Raw genomic sequence first — 12,314 nt, 5'->3', positions numbered from 1 at the left:
TACTGTAGGGAAGCAACTTCGATTGCGATGTAGAGACACTGTACATGACCTTCAGACCAATTAATAATCACATTCTCCTTGATAGCATACATGAACCTCAAATCATTCACCGTAGGTTGTGCATGACTTGTGTTCCTTTGAATCAGTATGTAAGCAATCAGATAGTGCAGGAGCCTATTCTCTACAGACAACGACCCAACATTTGTCAATTCCCCTTGAACATACAATTCAGGTCTCCTAAAAAATGACTTATACACTTCCGCAGCATCAAAAGAGTTGTTAACCCAATCACAATCTCCCAAACTAGCACCATTACACGATAATCCACCCACATTCATGAATATCTCATTATTCAACTCAAATAATTTTCCAGTTATCATAGACCAATACTTCCCATCCTTGTATCTAAAATTAGCATAATATTCCCTAATTAATGCAGGGTAAATGTTACCTTTCAATTCCAAAACGGGGACAGCCCCTTGTGCATGCATTCCAAGTTTTGTTCCGCTAACCAAGTCAAATTGGCATACCTCATGTATTTAGGCTTTCTTCCCTGAAACTTGAGCAACCGAGTCTCTTGCAAAATCAAAGAATAATACGGGTCTCCACGGTCCTGCCTTACCTATTGGTTCGAGGGTACGACTTTTGGAGCACATGGTGGATGTTGAGCGGTTGTCTTAATCCTTTTTGCACGACCTCTTTCCATTTGTAGCTGAAAACCGAGCTAATTTGGAGGTTTAATGGAAGGATTCACGGAAAACCTAAATTAGGGTTTGGAATTGGGGGTAAACGGATTTCTTGGAAATTAATGATGGAGAAGAACGTTTATGGAGTGGAATGAGGTTGGAGTATTCGGTTTTAGGCTAGGTTAAATTATAGGGATGATATTGAACTTGTTCTTATGAGATTTGAGAAAAACAAGGATGAGGGAGGTTTTGAAAAATGCCTAGAAACGCTTCTGTTTCTATTTAACTTGTGTCGTTAATCGATTAACTACCATTCTTAATCGATTAGCCAAGTTAAAAAAAAAAATTACAGGTTTTAAAAAATTGCACCCAAATGAGAGCATTTTGGATGTTTAAAAACATGCAAAGATTTCTAACTCATAGAATGCAATATTAAGCAGTCAAATATATACATAAAGCTTATTTATAGAATCATGGATCATACAAGGAATAACTAGCATTCAACATATATTTATTTTGAAGCATACAAGGGAAATAATCATGCAAGGCAACAACATAAACTCAATCAAGATATTTTTCATCAAGGATTCTTAGTTCTCTTCGAAGAACATAGAAAGTATCTCGTGAGTGGGGCTTGGTGAAAATATCCGCTAATTGCTTAGAGGTTTCTACAAATTCTAGCATACAATCACCTTTTTGAACATGATCACGTAAAAAATGATGCCTTATTTCTATATGCTTGGTTCTCGAATGCAAAACGGAATTCTTGGAAAGGTTGATGGCACTCGTATTATCGCACTTAATGGGGATCTTTTCTAGTTTAAGCCCAAAGTCCTTAAGTTGCTGCTTTATACAAAGGATTTGAGCGCAACACACGCCAGCGGCGATGTATTCCGCTTCTACGGAGGACAAAGCAATGCATGGTTGCTTTTTGTTGTGCCATGACACTAAGGAACTGCCTAATAGATGGTAAGTCCCACTAGTGCTCTTTCGATCCAACTTACACCTACCGAAGTCGGAATTAGAGTAACCTACCAAGGATAATGAGGCATCCCTAGGATACCACAATCCCATATTTATTGTTCCTTTTAAATATCTCATGATGCGTTTAACAATAATATAATGTGAATCTTTAGGCAAAGCTTGAAATCTAGCACACATACAAACACTAAACATAATATCGGTGCAGCTTACAGTCAAATACAATAAAGAGTCGATAATCCCACGATATTTGGTTACCTCGATAGCTTTTCCCTTTTCATCTTTATCTAGATAGCATGAGGACGCCATAGGAGTAGATGCATCTTTACATTGCTCCATATCAAATTTCTTTAGTAATTCATTGCAATATTTCGATTGATGAATGAAAATGCACTTTCCATTTGTTCATCTAAAGCCCAAGGAAGAAGGTCAGCTCACCCATCATTCACATCTCAAACTCGCCCTACATCATCACAGAAAATTCCTTACAAAGGATGACATTAGTAGATCCGAAGATTATATCATCAACATATATTTGAACAAGTAAAACATGATTATCTAATCTACGGATAAAGAGAGTGGTGTCAACCAAACCTCTTTCGAACCCTTTTTCTAATAGGAACAAACTCAATCTATCGTACCAGGCTCTGAGAGCCTGTTTCAGGCCATAAAGGGCCTTCTTGAGTTTATACACATGGTTCGGGTATTTGAAGTTTTCAAACACTGGTGGTTGGTCTACGTACACCTCCTCTTGAATATAGCCATTTAAAAATGCACTCTTAACATCCATTTGAAAGAGCTTAAAGTTCATGATAGATGCGAAGGATAATAACATCCTAATGACCTCAAGTCTGACTACAGGAGCGTAGGTCTCATCATAGTCGATGCCCTCCTCCTGGTTGTAGCCTTTGGCCACTAAGCGAGCCTTATTTCTAATGATCATGCCAGATTCATCTAGCTTGTTACGAAAGACCCATCTTGTGCCAATCACTGGATGTTCTTTTGGTTTAGGGACCAAGTCCCAAACATTATTACGCTCAAACTGGTTTAGCTCCTCTTGCATAGCTATACCCCAGTGTACATCCTCGATGGCTTCATCGATGGTATTTGGCTCTATTTGAGACACAAATGCAATGAAATTATAGAAATTACGTAAAGAACTATGGGTTACCACCCCCGAAGATATGTCACCTATCATCTTGTCTAGTGGATGATCCTTTTTGGTCTTCCATACAATCGGCCTATCCTGATGCTCATCTTGTACTATTTTTTCAGCATCTTCTTCTTGGATTTGGTTCATGTCTCTTGAATAAGCTTTTTCTAGCGCATCTGAAATATCATTAGGAAAGACCTTTCTCTTCTCTTTTGGAGAAGATTCGTCAAAATGAACATGAATGGACTCTTCTACTTGCATGGAATACTTATTAAACACACGAAAAGTCTTACTATGTAATGAATACCCTAGGAATATGCCCTCATCAACCTTCGAGTCAAATTTTCCCAAAATTATTTTTCCATTATTCAAAATAAAACATTTGCACCCGAATGCATGAAGATAAGCAATATTCGGTTTTCGACCTTTTAAAATCTCATATGGGGTTTTCGAAAAAGTAGGTCTAAGAAGTATTCAATTCATTACATAACAGGCAGTGTGTACTGCATCAGCCTAGAAATATTTGGGAACCTTGCTCTCATTTAGCATGGTCCTTACGAGTTCCTCTAGAACTCTATTTTTCCTCTCAACAACTCCATTTTGTTGAGGGGTACGGGGAACCGAGAACTGATGCATGATTCCATGCTTATTACAAAATTTATTAAACTTATGATTTTTAAATTCTCCGCCATGGTCGGATCGTATGTAAACAATTTTAAGGTTATACTAGTTTTGAATTTGTTTGGCTAGACATTTAAAAGATTTATATGCATCACTCTTAGATACCAAAAATAGGGTCCATGTGAATCTAGAAAAATCATCAATAATTACCAAAGCGTAAAAACATCCAACAAAACTCATGATTTGCGACGGTCCAAACAAGTCCATATGGAGAAGCTCCAAAGGTCTAGTATTGGATATCGCATTCTTTTTACCACAAGAATCCTGAGTTTTAAAATCAAGTTTTGGCAGACCAATATTTTTAGATAATTTTTCTAGATGTTTCACATGAATGTGAGCGACTCGTCTATGCCAAAGCCATATGTTATCTTCTTTTGAAATAAAACATTTTGAGAAAAGAGAAGTGACATCCTCCAGGTCAACAATATATATGTTATTAACACGATAGCCGACAAACTTTACATTATTAGATAAAACGTCACAGATTATACAACAATCAGAATCAAATGACACACGATTACCTTTGTCGCAGAGTTGGCTAATACTCAAAAGATTATGTTCCAGACCTTCGACGTATAGAACATATTCGATTACAGTATGAGTTGAGTTGCCAATTTATCCGGTGCCTAGGATCTTTCCTTTGTTGTTATCTACGTATGTGACGAAACCTATTTCTTTCAATGATAAGTCTAGGAATTATGACTTATCTCCTATCATATGTCTCGAACACCCGCTGTCAAGACACCAATATTGTTCATGTGTTCGAAGACATACCTGCAAAATAGATCACTTGTTGGTTTCAGGTACCCAAATTATATTGGGTCCTTTTCAGTTAGTAACCAGGGAGTTATCTCCCCTTTTCACTCAAGCGTAAACACCACTCGGTATCCCATATTTTCTGATGTAACAGGAGTAAGAGGTGTGGCCATGTGTCCCACAATAGAAACATGTAGGAACTCTATTTTTATTATAAGACTTTTTATTAGCACGAGTTACAGGTTTCCTATATGGTTTATTTCTATGACATGGGGGGATATACCCTAATCCAATGTGGGGGGGGATATACCCTAATCTAGTGTGGTTACCAACATTTCTTGTTTTACTTAGCAAGGTATCTAATTGGTGTTGACTCTCTGTAAGTTTTGCGAGTTTTTTCTTTAGTTTAAAATTCACATTTTTCAATTCCTCGCAAGACTCGCAGACAGTTGTTTGACATAATTTATCGTTAGAGCAGTCGCATGAATTACAAGAAAAAATTAGATCTAAAGTTTCATTTCCTAATTTCAGCTCATCTAATTCTTTTCATAATTGTAATATTTTTTGATCATTTAGTAGAATTACCCTTTTTCTATCGGCACTAATTCTAGCTAATTTCTTTATTTCTTCATGCATTTCGACATAAGCATCATATAAAACTTCCCATGAAGGAGAATCATCAGAAGAGGATGATGTGTCAGAATATACCTCATTATCAGGATCCTTTGTACTACTTGATCTGCAAGCCTCATCTATTATAGTCATTAAGCATAGTTTGGCGGTCTCCTCTTCATCTGAGGTGCTTGATGTCGTCTCTTCCTCTGGTACATCCTAGACAATGTAAGCTTTCTTCGATTTAAAGTCCCGGGGATTGCTCTTTTCTGAATCATCTTTCTTCAGGTAAGTGAGACATTGAAATTTCATGTGACTCGGTTTACCACATTCATGGCAAGTTAAGCACTCGTTATTGTTGCCTTTTCATGCTGAATCTCGCGCCTCTTTCTTTTGAAAACGCTTCAAACCTCCTTTTTTCTTCAAGAATTTCCCAAACTTTTGTACGAGAAGGTTTAACATTTCTTCATCAATGTCAGAATCAGAGTCATCATTATCTATCTTTTTAGTAGGTTGTTATGTTGGTGCTTTAAGAGATATGCCTTTCTTCTTGTGGTCTGACTCTTCATGCATGGTCAAGCGTCCAAGCTTCATCTCATGCTCTTGAAGCTTTACGACTAATGTTGCCAAAGGCATGGAATCAAGGTCCTTAGATTCCATGGTTGCAGTTACATTAGGTTGCCATCTCCTGTCAAGACAACGTAAATTTTGTTAGTAAGTTCTCCTTTGGAAACTTTTTTATCACGGGCAACAAGATGATTTACAATATGAGTCAATCACTTTTGCATATCGCTAATTGATTCACTTGGTAACATACGAAATAATTTGTATTCATGTGTCAGTGCATTCAGCCTTGCGTGCTTGACCTTGCTAGTGCCCTCATGAGTCACTTGTAAAGTGTCCCACATCTCCATGGCACTTTGACACTAAGATAACCGAAAGAATTCCTCATATGATAGGGCCGAGGTGATTATATTTTTAGCGCGTAGGTTATACTGAACCTTTTTGCGCTCCTCATCGGTGCACAAACTCTTAGGTTTTTCTTTTGGTTCATCATCCACTAAGTGAAGTGGGATAAATGGTCCGTTGATTACGGATTCCCAAATATCTGAATCAATGGCCTCAAATGGGTTAATGGATGCGTTAATGGATGCGCCATTACCACCAAATGGGTTAATGGATACAACAGATATTTTTATGCACAATTAACAAGGATATAGCAAAGTATCAGTATGCAAAATATCAGCTTCAAACACGAATTAAAACAGTGAGAATTATAAAAGAGATTGGGAGAGAATAGCTTGCACAAATGGATTTTTATCCTGGTTCGTTTGCGGGTCCACTTGCAAACTATATCCAGACCTCCTCTTCTGATCTTGGGAGATTTCTCTTCACTATATTGAACACTTTGTATTGTCACACACACTAATTCAATTACAAGACTCTAGATGCTTCTTTCTTGAATTCCAAGAACCTCTAACCTTGGTTTGACTATCCCTATCGCCTGAGAAAATATTTCTCACGATCCAGCCCCATCCAAAATCCTCGCTCTAAATTCAAGACCTCCAAGCCTTGGTGAAGATTCACTCAATCTTAACGGTGGTAAGACACCACGAGACTAAACCCAAAGTACAAAAACAGTATACAAAAAACAATATACAAAAAGCAGAGTTTTACCAAGCACTAAAATGCTCAAATTACAACAATGAAAAAATCAAAGATTAACCTGCTCTCAAGTAACACAACCCATCATGAATATTTGAGTTAATACAAAACAGTAAACACAAAACCTTTGTCTTAAAATCTCTAATCAGAATGCATGAACATGCAAGAAAGAATCAAGATATGAAAACAACATATAATACATCATAAACAACATCAACTAAGCATGTGAATCTCTCTTCCTCACACATGCATCTCTCTTCTGCCTATTATATAGTAAATCACAAAAATATGCTCTCTAATGGTTCCTAAACAATAATATGCAATGCTACACGTTTCTACAATTTGCCAAAACTTACACAAAACAGATTTGACCCTTCAAACCGTTACTTTTAGTTACGCAGTTAAAGCAGAAAACAATTATAACAAAAAAACAGACACGTTAATCGATTAAGTCACCATGTTAATCAATTAACCAGCATATATCAAAACGTGATTAAATGGTAAACTACTTATATGGTATGCTTGACTCATATACACGTTTTAGCAATTATATTAAATGATATGGCAATATTAATGGCTTGTGAGACTTGCATCTAGGTTTACCTCACCGATACTCACTAACTAAGGCACACATCCCAGACTACTTAGAAATATAACTCTATTAATATAACCTAGTCTAGATAAGAGCAATGAGTTCTAGGCATGTTGATTGTTGAGACATCTTCAAGCTTTTACTAACTCCTTGTCTTCATCAAAACATAGGCAAAACATTACTAATGCAATCCTTGACACTTTGCACGTTCAATCTCCATCTTTTTGACGATGACAAACACCACAACAAATAACACATTAATTTTGATGAAATAGCTTGACGATGTTGTACATTTGCATAACAGTTGTGAATTCAAAGTTGAAGCGCTTTCCTCTCCCCCTTAGGTAAGCAATGATTACTACGGAAGCTATTTTACAACCTGGAAATAACATCAAACACAACAAGCAATTTTTCTCCTCCTTTTGACATTATCAAAAAGATACGAATACTCAATTCTAGTCAAAAGTCAGAAGAGTTATTATGGTTATGACAGACTGTAATTAATCAATTAAATTTGGTCGTTTAATTAATCAACCAGCTGTAAGAAAATTGCACAAATGGTCATTTTTACATGATTTAATCAATTAAAACCAGTACTTAATCGATTAAATTGACAATAAATAGTGACAGAACTGATTTAATGGCACAAAAGGCTATGTTAATTCAATTTAAGCATGGAATGATTAAGCATTGATATAAGTGAGCAATAAACATCCTGCTTAATCAATCAACAAGGGTACATACATCAAACATGATCAAGATCCATTAAACATAAATCCATACTATTTACAATATAATTAACCATTTAGCATGAGAAAGACAATTTGAAAACATTAAAGCATTACTTCCAATTGAAAACAATAAGCAATGATTAAGCATAATACCAATGTAAGTTTAGTAAAAGATAAGTAGTTAAGCAATTACAATCCAAATGCAAAAGCAAATAGAATGAAATTCTCAAGAGGGAAACAAGGATCAACATAATCCATCAAAACATAGGCAAAACATTACTAATGCAATCCTTGACACTTTGCACTTTCACAATCTTCATTACCAAAGTATTTGAGCTTTTCGGTGTATCCACTGTTGGTGAATCTAAAGTAACACTTGATGCACGCGATTGTAAAATTGATGTGGATATGATCCACAAAATGGGCTTCTTTCGAGATCTCATTGATAGAATTTATTAGCATCAAAGTGATCGACAAGCTGCACCTGCTGAACCAAATGTCTCTACTAATCCTCCTGAACATTAACCTTTTGAGTTTCATGTTGAGTCTTCTTCATCTGCTGCCATGCCTACCAATCAGTTGATCATGGATGAGTTATTCTCTCTTCGAGGCTACATCTCTAATCAGATGGATGCTCTTGGTGCTTAAAATCAACAAGTCTGATTCAATCTTCAACGTATTTATTATAAGATCAATAGCATGGATCTTGATGACGATAGCATTGAGCTTGAGTCTTAGAACATTTTTTGTCTAGGAATTCTCTTTGTAATATTGCATGATTGTGGACAATTTGTTGTTTTGTTGTTTTTCTTGTTATGTTTGAACAATGTATGAACATCATTTATGTTTTCTGCTATGCTATGTTACCTCTATATTTTCTGTATACATATTGTATGTGTGTTGGACTCTTGGCTTTTCTTCTTTTTGATGAAGTCAGAAGGGGGAGAAAAGTTGGGAGAGTGTATTTTCTGTTTGAAATTCTTTCATGCACATAACTCCAATTCAAAGGGGGAGTATACTCAAATCAAGTCAGAATATCACAAAGTATGCAACTCTAGAAGACTACACTGTCAAGAAGATATTGGTTTGTCAACATCAAAAATGGGGAGATTGTGAAGAAGATCTTGCTCCTGACCTTGACACAGTTTTGATGAAGACACCGACATCACATAAAGAAGAAAATGAAGAATACTTTTAAAGACAATGAACATAAAGCTTCAAGGAATTAGAATCAAAGTCTTTAGATACTTCTATCCTTATACTCTATTATATACAAATAGTAGTAATGCTCAAAAGTACTTTAAGAGAAAATTGAAAACTACAAATATAAATGAAAACAATTTTCAAAATACTATGTAACAGGTTACTGGATCTAAGTAACAGGTTCTTGTGACTAAGTAATAGGTTACATGAGAGAGAAACGAATTACCCAAAATAAATGAACAGAGTAATCGATTACACCCATTTGAGTAATCGATTACACATTGTAGTAATCAGGTATTCAGTTGAACATAATACTTGGGTAATCGATTACATCCTTGAGCAATTGATTACATTGTATGACAATTAGTTTTTCAGTGGACCGAATGTTTGGGTAATCGATTACATCCTTTGGATAATCGATTACACTATGTGATAATCAATTACTCAGTTGAACAAAATGTTTGGGTAATCGATTACATTAATGTTGTAATCGATTGCTAAGAGCTATTGCACTAGTTTTCATATTCAAACTGCACAAGCTTTCACTCCAAACGAAATGGTTTCATTCCAATCAATTCCTACCTTTTTATAGAGGTGTTATGGCTGATTGGAAGGCCTATTTAATGGCATTGAAACTCATAAACATAAAAACAACTCATATACACAATCTAAACTTTTCTGAAATACTTGTTCTACACTTTTTGCAACTTGTTCTTAACTATCAGATTATATTTTCCAAAGTTGCTTCAAGTGTAGTTTTCAAAGATATTCAACCTTTTTGAGCATTATTATTAAGTGTGTATAAAGGGTTATTGGATTCCTAGAGTTAATAGTTTCAAATCTTGTAAAGGCAATCCTTGACATAGTTAAAGTTTTCTTCATTCAAATTGTTGAATTACTTTCTTTCACCAGAGTGTGATAAGAAATGGGATAGAGTTACTTATAAAGGGTGTTTTCCAAATAGTGATATAGGTATTAGAGAGTGAGTAAGGTACAAGTAAATCTCGAGATGAGAAATTGTAATTTCTATCCTTAATATCTAGTGAAGAAATCTCTTGTGCTGCAAGAGTACTAGACATAACCTTCTGTGGACAAGAAGGTGAACTAGTATAAAAATCTCTGAGTACTCTCTTCTCCTTTATATCTTTAATTTTGTTTGATATTTTTCTACATAACCTTTTCCGCTGCTACTAACTCCAGTAATTGCAGAAAAACATGTTAAACTTTTAAGACAACTAATTCACCCCCCCCCCCCCAACCCCCTCTTAGTTGTCATCTGAGTCATACAATAATAAGATTAACAATTTTACTACATATGATACTGATGTTTGGCAAAATAGGCTATGACACCCTTTGACTATGCAAAAACTTTTCCCTTCTATTAAATGCAATAAAACCATGGATCATTGTCATGTTTTCCATCTTTCTAGCAAAGAAAATTGCCTTATCACAATAATGTTATTGAATCTGTATGCATTTTTTATTTGGTACACATGGATATACGGGCCCCCTTTCTATCTCTAGTACCTCTAGACATAAGTACTTCTTCACTATAGTTGATGATAAGTCTAGATTTACTTGGCGGTATTTTTTTAAGTTCAAATTATAAGTGCACAACTTGATTAAAATTTTTGTTTCAACTTTCTTACACAGTTTGGATTGAATGTGAAATGCATAAGAAGAAACAATCAGAAAGAATTTTCCCTAAACAACTTTTATGCAGAAAAGATAATTGAGCACCAAACAAGTTGTGTTGAAACATCCCAACAAAATGGGGTGGTTGAAAGAAAGCATCAACATGTCATTAGTGTTGCTAGATCCTTAATTTTTCAGTCTAGCCTTCTTCAGTGTTTCTGGAATTTTGCTGTGTATTTGATTAATTGGCAGCCTAGTAGTTATCTCTCAAATGATAGTCCCTTTCATTTTCTTTATAAAAAATTTCAAGACATATCTAGTCCTAAAGTTTTTGGATGCTTGTGTTATGTTGCTACCATCACTTGACATAGAAAGAAGTTAGATCTTAAATCAAAGAAGTGTGTCTTTTTTGGACTAAAGAAAGGGATAAAAGGATATATTGTGTTAGATGTCAATACTCATGAAATATTTATATCTAGAAATATTTCATTCTATGATCATATCTTTCCATTCAAAGGATCCATATGCAATGAAAGGGGCCCTAATCTTGTTTTACATATTGGTTGTAATGATAATATGATGATGTTAATGACATGAATGAAGAATTTCCTATTTTCAGCATTCTCCTAATGAAATTGAGCATGTTGTGCCGAATACTAGTTTGGCATACCATAATCATGACAATTATCAATCCACTATCTCTATTGAGTACAATGAAAACAGTGATTTTGTGACACAAACTCCAAGAAAGTCTCCTAGAGTCAAATATAGGCCTCATTACTTGCAAGACTATCATTGCACCCTGACTACATCTGCTTCTCATTCAGTCTCACCATAATCTTCAAGTGTAAGGTATCTTTTATGCAAAAATATCTCCTATGATTACTTATCTGCTAGTTATAAGCACTACTCCCTTAGCATTTCTTCCAACAAAGAACCAACTAGTTATAATGAGGCTATCAAACAAGATTGTTGGAAACATGCCATCCAGAAAGAGCTTGATCCTCTTAATAAGAATGGCACCTGAATCATAACCACCCTTCCTAGTACTAAGAAAGTTATAGGATGAAAATGGGTTTTTAAATTGAAATATAGGACAGATGGATCCATTGGAAGGCACAAGGCTAAGCTTGTTGCCGAAGGTTTTAACCAAACAAAAGGGGTTGACTACATGGAAACCATTAGTCCTGTAGTCAAAATGACTACCATTAGAGTCATCTTGTCAATTGCCTCTGCCAAGCAATGGCACTTTCACCAGCTGGATGTTAACACAACTTTCCTCCATTAGGACCTAAAGGAGGAGGTTTACATGAAAATTCCACCAAGCCTCACTAATAGCCATCATGGACTTGTATGCAAGCTTCAAATACTCCTCTATGGTCTCAAGCGAGCCAGCAGACAATGACATGCTTGAAAGTGTGCATGTCAAGAGGAACACTTTGGAAAGCTATCCTTGAACGTCATGGTTTTGATGAGGACAACTTGTGCCTAAAAGAGCTTGAAGATCACCAACAAATCAACGTGCTTAAGTCTTTTATTTGGTACTAGGCTTAGACTAGATTCTAGTTTAAGTTGAGTCGAAGGCTTAGGGCACCTAATACATGTCTCATATGCATTTA

The sequence above is a fragment of the Lupinus angustifolius genome, chromosome LG02, assembly GCF_001865875.1.
Source record: "Lupinus angustifolius cultivar Tanjil chromosome LG02, LupAngTanjil_v1.0, whole genome shotgun sequence".
Taxonomy (NCBI): Eukaryota; Viridiplantae; Streptophyta; class Magnoliopsida; order Fabales; family Fabaceae; genus Lupinus; species Lupinus angustifolius.
Note: the sequence above shows the minus strand (reverse complement) of the source record.